The sequence below is a fragment of the Hippoglossus stenolepis genome, chromosome 24 (assembly GCF_022539355.2).
Source record: "Hippoglossus stenolepis isolate QCI-W04-F060 chromosome 24, HSTE1.2, whole genome shotgun sequence".
In the NCBI taxonomy this organism is placed as follows: domain Eukaryota; kingdom Metazoa; phylum Chordata; class Actinopteri; order Pleuronectiformes; family Pleuronectidae; genus Hippoglossus; species Hippoglossus stenolepis.
The window spans coordinates 10,101,502-10,115,211 of record NC_061506.1 but is presented as its reverse complement, the minus strand read 5'-3'; positions in this window follow the sequence as shown (position 1 = coordinate 10,115,211).

Below are 13,710 nucleotides of genomic sequence, written 5' to 3'. Positions count from 1 at the left end.
ATGGCAGCTGATGAGCAATTTTTACAAACACAGGTTTTTCAATACGGCACCTATCTTTGGCATCAAATCATTTGCAATTTAAAATTTATATTGGTTTGATATAATGCTGCCCCCATATGAAATGATATTCATGCAGTTCAATCTTTGTGATTGTACAACGGAAAAAAAGCCTTGAAATAACGTCTTACAATTTTATAGGCTTAAAATTGTACTTCTTTTTTGTCCTTCTGTACAATGAGTATTGGGGCCATATTGGGGAAAAAACAACTCGGAGATTTTGAAAATAAAGTTGTAAAACTTAAATTCGTAATTCAGTGACAAAAATATGTGTTATTTTGAGAACGTGTAGGAAATAAGCAGCAACTAATTGTGGATCCAAAATCTGAATCGTGTCTTAAAATTATGACTTTATTCTAGTTTTATTATGACTTTCTTTTAAAAATCTCAAATTTTCCCCCTTTTTTCCTCCCGGATGCTCCATCGTACTTCAGGGGGTACATTTTTTTTTCCAGTTTTTCAAGTCAAGTTTTAAAGGGTAAAAAAAGCAAATATATCAGGGGAGATATAGAAAGCAGGGTAAGTGATCTACCCCAGTATGGAGTGAATTCCAAAACTTAAGTTCTAAGGCTTCCAAACTCAGCAGTGTGTGTTTTGAGAGAAACCGAGAGCAGAGGCTAGCTGCCTCTCATCAAAGCCACTGAAGCAAGAGGGGAGTTAGTGAATAAACCCAAATGTAGGCCATGGTGTAGGCATGAAAGCTGCTCTTTTTATTTCTCTTGATTTGTCATATTCTCTGCTTATGAGTGTTCAGCAGGTCAAACACTCTGGAAGGTTTCACCAGCCGTGAGGTATCCACGAGTGGCTGAAATCCCTCTGTCTTTTTGGCACTGCAGAGTGGAACACACCGGCTCTGCCTCTCCATCCACCGGGCTGATTGGAGTCGAGGAGCTGATTCCCCCCCCTGTTTCACTCTCAGCCTGACGAGTTCTCAGAGCTCTTTGAAGTGTCTCACCCAGAGCTCCAGCAATCTGCAGGAGACAGATCTCCATACATGCTGACAGAGCAGGAGACGGGGCACACGTTTGGCACGCGCACACACATTCACATGCAGGCCGGGCACTCGTGCAAACACGTCTCGCCGCGCTCGTCTGTATGAACTTTACACTTCCTTTAACCTAAATCCTGCATAAACATATTTACTCCGCAGAGGAGGTTATGTTTTCGACCGCGTCCTTCCATTTGTGGTTTGGTTGTTTGTCAGCAGGATTACGCAAAAACTACCAAACAGATTTCAACAAAAGTTGGTGGGAGGAATCGGGCATATGGGCTAAAAAAGAACCCATTCAATATTTGATTTTGATTTCCCAGGGAATAATTCATGCATCTTGATAATTAAATACTGCATATTTTAGAGGACACTGTGTGTGTGTGTGTGTGTGTGTGTGTGTGTGTGTGCAATTTGGAGCAGATCCAGATGTAAATTTGGATGTAGTGGATTTAAATGTGGTTCCGTTGGGTTGTAGGATTTATTTCAGCCGCTGTACGGTAACCAATAGATGTAGAAACCTGAGATCATGTGGATTCAGTGGAGAATGAACAGTTTATGTGTCTCCAACAGTTTTAGAATCCAACATGAGGGATTTGGTGCAGACTTGAAGTGGACTGTTGGGCCTTGGTGGAGGTGTGCACTCTACGGAGGAGCCATTTTAGTCCGAAATGTGGAAGAAAATCATAGTTCATCACGATGATAACCATGAAAACAATTAGATGTCGCAAATTATATTTAACTCATTTAAGAAGCACCTGTGAAATAAACCACCGGCTAATTTTAAAGTAAAGTTCCCAGATTGCCTGGAATTACATCTGTTTGACTACCGTGTGCTGCTTCACTTCAAAATCCACACGGATTCTCCGACTTGACTTTCACTTCCAGTCTGTCCCGCTGCAATTTAGCCTCCCCCCCACCCCCAGTAATAATATTACCATCATTACACAGATGACTATTCCCTTCACTGCTCAGCCTCAAATGCTCTTAAAATCCCCAAATCTCTACCTTGAAATGCACTTCCACAGCGCTGCGAGCTATACGCCCCGAGCTACAATCCGTCCGGGCAATAATTCCATTGCCATACAGAGCAAGGCATATAAGGGCATCGCTTCTGCTTCAAAACACAATGACTCACCAGACTGAAATGTGCCTTCAGTCGGCATTACTTCCAAAGCGCTCGTCCCGTAGTAGAAATCTCTGAGGCTTGGCAGACGTGCACACTGTACACAGAGGAAACTCTGTCTGAGTTTAGCATTTTAATTTCCTGCAGACAGGTAAAATAGGGAATGAGCTGCAGTTCACATTCAGGGTAGATGGTCATGACCCTGCTAATAGAGGTAGGAGCACTGTGATTCATCCATGGGATCATTTGATGTTGATTGCATGGTAGTTTAGTTCTGTCCACAGGAATTGTTGTTGACAGAGTTGTTTGCAAAATGCAGCTACGCCAAATATTTCTTTGAGCCCGAGATCTGAACTGGATCACGAGAAAAATAAACGTGATTACAAACGGCTACCTTTTCTTTACCTTTACACAAACGTAAGGGCTGAGAATCCAATTATTTTTTCAGTTTAAGGCACAAGAAAAGAACATATTTAAGTTTCATAAACACCATCAACTGATATAATTGAGAACGTTCTGGTGCACGTCCATTTAAAGAAATATCTATAAATATTTATATCCATTCATTGCTGTAAAGACCAGCAGGCATTGCAGTAATCGTGGTAAACATCACAGTAAACATGGCAGTAAACATGGTCGTGTTTGAGCATTTATATAATTGCTATTGCATTATAGCAGGGACACTCTTATATCTGTTAACCGTGACTATTTAAAGATGTGTAAGTGTATGTGTAGGAGTTATGTTGTTGAAAGAGCATATTTAAAACCGCTTTCCGTAAGTAGTGGAGATCACATTCAGACACTGTGGGCGTATTGGGCGGCAGTCGTGCCTTAAAGCTGTATGCTTTTTTTAATGCTCATATACGATAAGTGCATCATGTTGCTAAGAAATTGTACAATAAATGCCTGGGTCAAAATTCTGCCGTGTCATGTGCAGTGCAATGATACAGCAAATCTAATAGCGGATGTAAGCGATCGTTTGAACTCACCAATTACCAGAGGATTTCTTATCCTGTTCATCTTGCCACGAGTTCTGCTGAGCTCTTTCACTTCCAAACACGATGTGGACAGATGCAGCCACATATACATGAACACAAACTGTTTAAAGGATGCCCGGGGAGCATTGCTATTCAAGGTGTTGCCAGAATGTTTACGCCCTCCCTCTGGTGGGTAGTTGACCCATAAAATTACTAAACCAAACGGATGTTTGACTCAAGCGACTCCCTGGGGATGGTAATGCTGCGCTGCAGAGAACGCCGTCAGCTTCAAATCAACCTGGAGTAATGGCAGAGCTTTCCTAAGACCAATATTTGCTCTCCCGCCAGCACTCGCCTCGCTCAAACATGTTATAGAGCTGAGATATAGAGGTGTTTTTTTTCAATGTGTGATGATTTGGTTAGAAAGATGGTTGGAAAAGGGATCTGCACGATTACATAAATCCACACCTTAGGCGATGTCTTATGTTGGAGCAAGAAAGGGGGCGGGTGGAGAGAAGCTGTTTCACTTAGGGACAGGGAAATGATCCCAGGCTTCTTGTTTGCATTGTCTCGCGTGGCCATTGTCTGCGAATGTCAGGCAGCAGCTTCCAGCTCTCAGTGCGCTGGAGAGGGTTGAAGCTTAGTACTATGACACACACACACGGTGAAACACACACACACACTCTTGGTTTCAGCCCCTCCATGGTGTTCCAGAGGGTAGGAGGGTAGTTTACAGCTTTTCCCCCTAAGCTGCAGTCTGGCAACGGCACATTATAGTGTATTTATCGCTCTCTGCTGGCAGACCAAGTGAACTGCACCCACACCGCTCCACCAACTGACCCATATTGTCCTCTTTTATCTTTGCATACATATTTTTTTTCTTCTCACAACTGACAATCGCTGCTGTTTCCGTGACTTCTTTTTGAACCATGAGTTCAAACACTTGGCTTGGATTCTTAAAAGAGCTGCTCGGTGGCACGGATTAAAAAGTTAATCCTTGGGTCATAGTGTCAACACTCAATGTTGCATAGTCCGAAAACTCAAATTACTTTCCATCACCTGCAACATACGACTCTTGTGTCCTGCTGTGCACTAGAGAAATGATTGATTCTCTTTGGATCAATCAGAGTTCCATAGGTCCCTGGCAAATAAGGTATTTAAAGAATTGATGAGAAATATTGAGGAATAGAGATGTTCATAATTCTAATATTCTCAGGGAAAGACGTTGGCGTAAACGGAAATGCATGTTTGCAATAATTCTCAAAATTCAAAAAAGTTACAAGTTTCACATACAACATAATCAAAGGCCAAACTGCAGCTGCAGCCACAGTGTGATTCTGTGTCGGTAAAAAAATACAAGGAGCACTGACTTCTGAGGCGATCCCTGTCACCCCTCATCTACTGCAGGCCCACCAGGGTTCAGCACATTCTGTGTCTACAGAGGTATGTAATTGAATGTTACCGATGGCTTTCACTGAGCATTGGTTCCTAGCGAGACTAAAACTCTATCCGATACCTAGAATAGCCTGCTCAGGTCGAAAGGCATCCATCAGTATGAAGCCAGAGCGCTGTCCGCTGCGTCCTTATCAGCTTTGATTTCATGGTTTCATCTTTAATAACAGGGTATAACATGTGAGGAGATAATACGTACAGCTTGTATTGGATTTCCTCTTCTGTAGCAACACGAGAGTAGATTTGTTTTCACGTGACTTTGGCTGCAAAACAGGATCAAGAGCACATATGCGAGGCTGACCGATGCTTTGAGTTGTTTTTGAGTGATGCGTCAATTTTGTAATGGTGTTTTACAATAATTTTATATCCCCCATGAAGGTATTTCTGCCCTGGCTTTTATGTGACAAGAATAACATTTGCTGCAGAGCATTTATCACCCTCCATTTGTTACAGTATCCTCCTCCTTTCTCTCTGACTTTTAATGGTTACTAGTGGGCCAGGAAAGCCTTGAATTCCTCTTCAAGGTACATTCGAGTAAATGAGGGGCAGCGTTTAATACAGCCTCGCTGAAGAATTACACATTGTCATCCACTCCCCCATCTCACCTTGCAGTTCAGGGACATTTATTTTAAGTCTAGTCAATTATGAGGAAGGTTCTTGAGGACGTATTTCACTATCAAATCAATAAATGTTAGCGAAGAAGGACCTCCACTTTCCACTTTGATACCGAGTTTGAATGTTAATTTTGTCAAGACTGCCAACATGTTGCGTGAATCAGGAGGATGACCTCTACAATATGCATCAAAAAACATCCCAAGGAGCAATTGTTGATCGTGTTAACTGTTTAAAATATAAATTTGCAACATCAAAATTACCAATCACAGTAGCACAATTTTTTTTTCTCATGCTGTTGTGTTTTCTAGGAATTTCGATTTTTATGTTTTAGATGTTTTTTTGTTTGTTTGCTAGTTGTTTGTTTTTGAACATACATGATAGCTGTGAGCCCAGAGAAGGTGCTCGGTCAAAAAGTCCTTGGAGTGATATGCTAATATCCATACCTTGAGTTGCATTTTAATTGAACCTTAATGAGATTGCATCATAAAGAATTAATTGTGCGCCCTTGGCTAAAATTAATGGATTAAAGCAGAAATGGCCTAAAGGGGATAAGTTGCCTAAAGAAAGAGTTTGTCTGTGGTTTTCTGGGACCTTTGACAACAGTTCTGAAATATCACAGGCAACTTTGAAGCTTCCTGCACAGGTTTTTTGACCCTGAATGATTCAAGGGTCGTCCGTCATGATGCATCAGACCTTAAGGGGTTTGGGGTTAAAAACCTACTGCATAATGCAAACTGGTCTGGGCGAGAAAATGGGCGTGTCAGTGGAGAATGTAGTACACAATGCACCTGGATGTCAACACAATCCGCATCAAACTGTAATAAGATTGCAGTGCGTAACTGTGTGTGTGTGTGTGTGTGTGTGCCTGTGCCTGTGCCTGTCATAGACTACCTTTGGGGTTGCATCACTTTTGATTGTGTCACTCAAAGGAGGTCACTCTCCAGGAAATGAATGTGAGTCTACATCACGTAACCATACGCGACCTGTGACAACCTCCGGGTGTGTGCTTGTGTGTGTCTGTGTGTCTGTGTGTGATGAATAGTCCTGACGTCTTTGGAATTACTTATGTGTGAGTCAGAAAGATGAAAGAGACAACGTATCCCCTTGGATCTGCAAAACACACACACAAAAGCAGACACACACACACACAAACACAAACAGGGAGGATTACGAGGACACACACACACACACATCTAGCAAAACAAAATCAAACTCTTGCTCAGACCGGATATGAACATGATTCAAGGAGTCACCTGGGAGTGTCATTTCTAAGTATCTCCAGTGGGACTTGCTTTAGGTAATCCATAAGCAATTATTCTGGGGAGACAACAGACAGGCCTGTCATATCCGCTCTCCTCTGTGCAAATGCACGCAGGCAAGAACAAACACTGCCATGAGCACGCACAGACACACACTTTTGTAAACGTGCATCTCCCTCTCACCTTTTCTCCCTCCTCCTCTCTCCTTCACACACACACACATCCGAGATTTCCCTCTTCTCACATCATCCTTCTCATCCTCACCTTCTCTCCTTCATGCACACTCGCAGAGGAATTTCATTTCAGTTCCTGCGAGGTCTGTCCACTGGCCGCTTCCATTCCTTCTTCATACACTCAAATGGCAAAAAGAGAGGGAGTCTCTAAAGTTATCCTATAATAATGACATCATAAATTCAATGGGAAGCTAACTTGTTGCAACATGGGATATGTAGGATTCAATGTTTTTCAAATGAGCCCTATAGATATCTAACTTAAAAGTTGAATATTCTTTATGTGGTCGAATTTGAACCAAACCTTGACTTCTAGTAGAGACATTCTGCTCATATTCAGGTTCATCATTTTGATTTGGGTTATTAGTTGATAAGGTTTCCATGCTCTAATGTTCACTTTCCTCACACTGTCCATTGCATCAGCTCCTCTTTTCAGCGTCTGTCTGAAACGCTCCAGCCCTCCAAGCACCGGCTGCCCTGATTGGCCAGTTGACACACTCCTGTTAAGATTAAACAGTTTGTGTGGTAAATATGAGCCTTCACTATCCCTTTAGCTGGCTTTGTTAGGGGGCATGTCAGAACAGCCACTTGGCGGGCGTTATGCAATTGTATCTTAATCTATTCTTAATGCTAGTTAAGTGTTACTTGAAATATTAATCCTACACCGAGGACCGAACTAAATCTTCTCACGTCTCAGAAATGACGTGACTCCAAATATTTGAAACTCATTTCTTCTTTCTGACAAGTACAAATGTGCAAGAACACAAATCCACACAAGGAAATGCAGCTTTGTTAGTTTTTCCACCTTCAGAGACCCTCTGTAGTACTTTCCTCACAAAAATGAAAGGCGATGTGTTGCTGATACAATCAACACTACCTTGAATTTAAAAAAACAGAGATGAAACACACCCGAGTCCTTAGACAACCTGAGTTGAATGCCTTCAGATAAAAATGTCAGACCCTTACTTTGGACTTAGTCAAGAGAGAAATGAGCAGAAATGGCTCAAACACCTAGCTAACACCCTGTCCGGGTCTTCTACCCTTTAATTCATGCCTTTATCGTTTCTCGTCGCTTGGTTGCTCCTCTCTCTTGTCTCCCTTATATATTTTTTTTCCAATTACTTGAGTCCACAAAAGCCCTCGCCCATTTGGAGTGCAATAAATTATCATCTCTTAATTAGGCGGCGAGGCAGTAAAAGCATGTCTGTCCAAGTTTGTTTCAACCTGACTGAAGATTGTATGATTGAGAGGTGCAAACTAATTGGATTCTTGACTGGCTGTCTGGATAAAATTGCTAGACTATCAGGGAGGGATTGAGTGAGTGATTGAGAAGGTGGGAACGAATGCAGTGTGTGAGTGCGTTTTAGGAGGAGAAACCCAGAAAGGACTGCTGCGAGAGATGGATTATCACAAAAGAAAGAAGATGAAGGGACACAGGAAGTAAGAAAGACACAGATTACACATAGAGATTAAATACAGTTAGAGAGACTAAGGTCAGTTGAGTTTACTTGTTTTTTTTAATGATACATTTTGAGGATCAAGGACTGGGAGTTTAACTTTCTACTTTCTTACAAAGCCCCCCCCCTTTAAAAAAAACCTTTCATTAGCAAAGGGATTGTTCCATCCTGCGGCCTTAATTGGTCCACAGGCCTCGTCTGATCAATAAGTGAAATTGTTCATCACAAAGGCCTTTGGTGCCTTGTCTGAATGCAAGGCTGGAGCATACTTTATAAGTCTCTGATTAAGATCAAATGCAACAAAGAAGAAATAAGGCACTCCAAATATCAAAAAGAGTCCAAATAGGTTTTGGCAAGCAGGGGTACGTCTGAGCTTTATTCCAGAGGTAGCAAGAGGTAAATGGAGTCCAGATAAGGCTGACTCATTAACGGCCATAGATCAGTCTGCACTCCTTTCAGGGGATGGTGCACTTGGGAATGAGACTCAAGCTGTAGTGAGTGGGGAGTAAGCCACAGAGTTGGTACTGTAGCTACTAAGTCATTAGTCTCATGCTTGAAAGGGAAAGAGGAATCTGTTGTCCGAGTTGCGTTAATTGGTAACAAGGCCTAGTGGTGCTGAAAGCCAGGATGAACAGGCAGCACTGGAATTCCTGCTACCTCCAAATCCCCAAGCCGCTGGCCTGCAATTAGCACGGACTGTAAAAAGGCTGATTGCAGGCTAAAGAAGTGGGCTATCCTCTTTAGCTGTTTAAAATCTAAAGCATGAAGCCAGGCAACACGCTCTGGGCCTTCTTGGAGGATTTTCCAGAGGTCTTCAGTAGGTATGCTCAGCTCAGTCGGCTTTGAGGCCCCTGAGGTTCTCAACCTGCTCGCAGGTTAGTCCTAGCTACCCTTGCACTCTCCTCCCAGACAAATTTGAACCAATCGAAGAAGGCCTTACTAAACCCTGAAGCAGCCAGGACTAGCGCCAACAGCGAAGCCTTCGCGGACAGCGGCCAGGTTCTTGCTGGCAGCAAACTCCGCCATCGTGGTGGTTGTCAAGAAGCTTGAGCGGTTGGAACTGTTTGGCCACAGCGTATCAAGGGGGATGGTTGACTGTCTTCAGTGGCAGGGATGCTGTCAGGCAGTCAGAGATGGGGTTGCATAAAATCACATGTATACAGGCCACATCTGGAGTTTTGTTTGGATCCGCCCCATATTACACACATTCAAATAGTTTATCAGTCCTGTAAATTTGTGAATGGGAATCCATTGATTAGGTTTCACGTAATCCGGCTGACAAACAAATAAACTAACATAAAATGGAAAAAAACTCCTTGGTGAAGAGAAGTGCTTTGCCAACAGGGGGTGCTGCAGCCCATTTAGCACGCCTACTTCCAGCGTCCTTTCTCAGAACACATCATCTTTCATTCACTGTTCTAGAAACAATTGAAGCCCCATGGAGAGGTCTGTTCTGTAGCTACCTGTCCCTCTGCTGCGAATGAGCGACCTGAAACCTGTTACTCAGAATAGCTAATAATAATAATGTTAATTTCGCAATCACTGTGCAATTAATTTGTTGGTTATGAGTTTTCCCAAATAGTGGCTATTTAATATGTAATGATTAATGGTAATTAAAGGGTCCCCCTAGGATTAATGGCACAAACCACAGAGCAGCATCTCCGCAGGTGGTCTGAATTCTGTAGAGCAGTACCTGTATTGCATGAGTCACATTATTTTGCCTTTCTTACTGTCTGTTTTGTGTTTTTTTAGTTTCTGAAGGACAGTCCTCATGTTGCTGGTAAAATATAACACAATAAGGGAGAGAGACCTTGTTAGACCTGAGTGTGATGAAGTTCTCCACTTTTCAGAGACAGTTATGATGATAGCGATGACTCAGCCACATACTTGCTATTTGCACTGGACACATTTTCTGTGTTCTGAGAATATCACAAAGAAAAAGGAAGAGAGTTAAGGATGAGACCTGAAAACATATTTGCAAATGGTGACATTTGTCAAAAAGAAAAGGAAAGAAAAAGCACTTCATGACTTTGTACAGATGTGCTTTGTTGACATCCACCTGGCTCTTTCTATGGGAGCTGTCATATTTGCTTTATTCTCCAGGTATGAGGCAGGCATTTTGTTTACAGCCTCCTTGTGTCCTTGACCTGTTCCAGCAACAACAACAAAAAGCACTGACCCCAAAGACGTGCTGCTCTGTTTTTGTATCCCTGAGAGTTTTTGACTCTTTCACAATAAGATTCATCTTCTGATAAGACCTTATTCTTGCCGACCCAATGTTGAGGTAAACACCCACGCCTGCAATTCAGTCTGGTAGCTGATCCCCCTTCAGGAATACACAAAATGATCAACATACCCCTGATTACATATCGATCTGATCTCTGCAAAACACATGGAATATCATGACTCCAGTTGAGCCTCATGACTTTTTCTAGCCATTTTCTCACAACTATGGATTCTAATAGTGTAATGATTGTGAATGACAGAGGATTTAACAGATAATGGAAGCACTCAGGGGAGCTTTGCAGAGATACATGAGTTACTGACACCACTGTACACAAACTACCTACATTGCATTCATGTAGTTTTGCTTGTAAATAAATAAAGTCATGTGAGACGATGAGATCTGACATGTGATAAATGGACTAAGCTGGACATGAGACATGGGGCTTGCATGTTGATTTTCTTGAATCTTAACAGTGACATCTCCTGGACATTTGCAGGACTGAATTCCCCCCTGCATGGGCAGCACAGACAAAAAAGCTTGTGCATAGCCAATCACAAATATGCAGTATGAAAATCAACAGCTAAAATGTAATGTATTCGCCTAAATACATTTTGTGCAAATAAGAAATCTGATCTTGCTCTACATCCTTATGCTTCCCATTTGTTTCTTACAACACAGAGGAGGAGTGGGTGTTCTACATGTACAAAGCTGATTTAGATCCAGTAACACAACGGCTCAGCTTTACAGTTTCATCTCTGCTGTTACTGTGCTTCTGTACCAGATTCTGTCCCATTTTTCCAGATCTCACTCCTGGGGGAGTTGCTATTGTTGCTTCTCTGCTCATGCCCGAGCGCTGCCATTGTCTGTTTGCTTGAAATGTCAAATTTCCACCAGCAAGTAGATACATGCGGTTGCTGACCACACACACACACACACACACACACACACGCACACGCACACACAACATACAGGAGGATGCTCTGAGCCTATAGTGTAAATGCACAGTTCCCTCAGGAGAGCTCAGTCTCTCGCTCTCTCTCGCTCTCTCTCGCTCTCTCTCGCTCTCTGTGCTGTGCCTCGGCTGTAAACATCCTCTTGGGACTGCAGAGCCTCAAGTCTGCCCGTGCAGATGCAGTGGCTGGAGCAAAAACAGCAACACACTGACACCAACTCTGGCCTGATGATCTGCACAAAAGTGGGACAGTGTTCGCCTAAAGCAGAGTGAAGTGGTCGTGTGAAGGGAGGTCAGTGGTACAAATCCCAAAGGGGGAAAAGCTGAATGGCTAACAGTTTTTGACTCTTAATATATTCGAGGTGCCCTTGAGGCGAAAAAGGCCTGAGCTGTTTAATCTGCCCGACTTTTTCACACCACTTCTCGAATGTGAATGGGGCTTTACGTCACTGCATGTGCAGAAAAACAACACACGAGCTCAGCAAATCCTTCATTTGATAAAGGTTAATAAAATAGTTTGCTCCTCAACCTCTGTGCCACATTTCAGCTGCAGCCAAACCCCAAGACACATAAAAGTTACTGTATTGATTGTTTGAAATGCCACACAAAGTCTTGTATGAGAACACAAGAGGGTCAGTAAGCACATTTATCTGCTGAACTTGGCTCAAATTGCATTAAGTCGGAGGAGAAAGGTCAGAATTTCTGGCCAACTAGATTTGATTTTTTTAAAAATCGAACGCAGTAGCTTCAGAATTGATTTCTGAAAAAAATCTCACGGCAAAATACGAACAAGGAATGAATCATTTCAGGATCTGGTAAAAACAATGATATGCAGAATAGTCTCAGAGGCAGGTTTTAATAAGATAATCACTCGCTATGGACACCCACATATCAATGAATGACACAATCTATGCACAGAGGCACAGATATAGTCCTCATATTGTGACTGGTGATTTCAAACATTTAGTATGCAACGAGAATAATGATGTAATGCACAGATTGCTTAGCTGCGTCTGGAGTCCCATGCACAAGTTAACACTAATTGCAGTTAAGGTCTTTATAAATTGAAAAAGGCTGACTTCTGTATGGAGTAACTGAACTTTGAATATCGTCAAGAAAGTTCACACAGAGAACAGATGCGGAATTCCTTAAAAACATATTTGCATCTGTGATTCTGCTGGAGTTGGTAGGTGGGGCCTATGCAGTCAGATTTCAAGCTTTGTGACAGTTTGCTTGAGAGCAGGTGGTGAGGAGAAATATCTACCTCTGCAAGGGAAGTTATATTTCAGCATCTCTATGTTTGCTTATTGGTTGGTTGGTTGCAGGATTACGGAAAAACTTCTGTAAGGCTTTGCACGCAACTTTGTAGAGGGATGGGACATGGGCTGAGGAAGAGCCCATTCAAGTTTTGGGCGGATCCGTGCATTTTAGTTTTACTTCATTTAACGTTGCAACATTTTGACATTTCACCGATTATCCAGAGAATAATTTCATGGACCCTGGTGAAAAAATCTGGCATATTGAGGGACTGATATCTATGAGTGTGTGCAGTTTGGTAGTTCACTTACTTTAGGTGAAAGTTGAGTGAAAGTAGCACTTGACCACAACAGAGAGGAGTCGAGCCAATCTTCAACACTTCCTCTGTATTACTGGACAAACGAGCATATCGCCGTTATTTGCAGACGACGACCTGTAAATTGTCTTTGTGCCCTTTTTATTGTTTGTTCACTGGAGCGCTGGGTAAACTCATTTTCGGCTCACAACAGCGAAGTGTGTGAACGACACACACACAAAGCTTCGGCTGATGCTACCGTCAGCCGCTCACCCCCGCTGAAACCTGGCGTCACAGAACAATTGCTCCTGGAATAACCAGGAAGAGCCCCTGATGTCTGCAGGAAGTCCACATGATAAACTCAACAACTTCCTCTTCCACAAACTCAAGTGAACTCCACAATTCGGGGTTTAAACTTAGACTGTGACGACGGGAATCCGCCTTGATGATTTATCACAGGGGAAGAAATTTCAAAAACTGCCCAGTGCTTTGATGCAGCATCTGTTCCTATGGTAGCTGAAGTTCCCAATAATGTGGTTATGTAAAGGATAATCACATTATTCCCTTATTGTGTAGCAAAGATTATTAGAATCCACTTTGCGAGATAAATCTGGCTAATTCGAGCCTCTGCCAATCCAAACATCCAGGCAAAGTGGTTTTGTGAGTAATTTGGCCATCACTAAATATCAGGCAAGAGAATAGTTTCAGCCCTGGTCGTGGGTGGGTTGTATTGTCATCAATGGTGTCTGTCCTTCTCCCAGTCACAATGCTGATTGAGGATGTTTTAATCCAATTTGAATCTAACTTTGAAAGTTGCT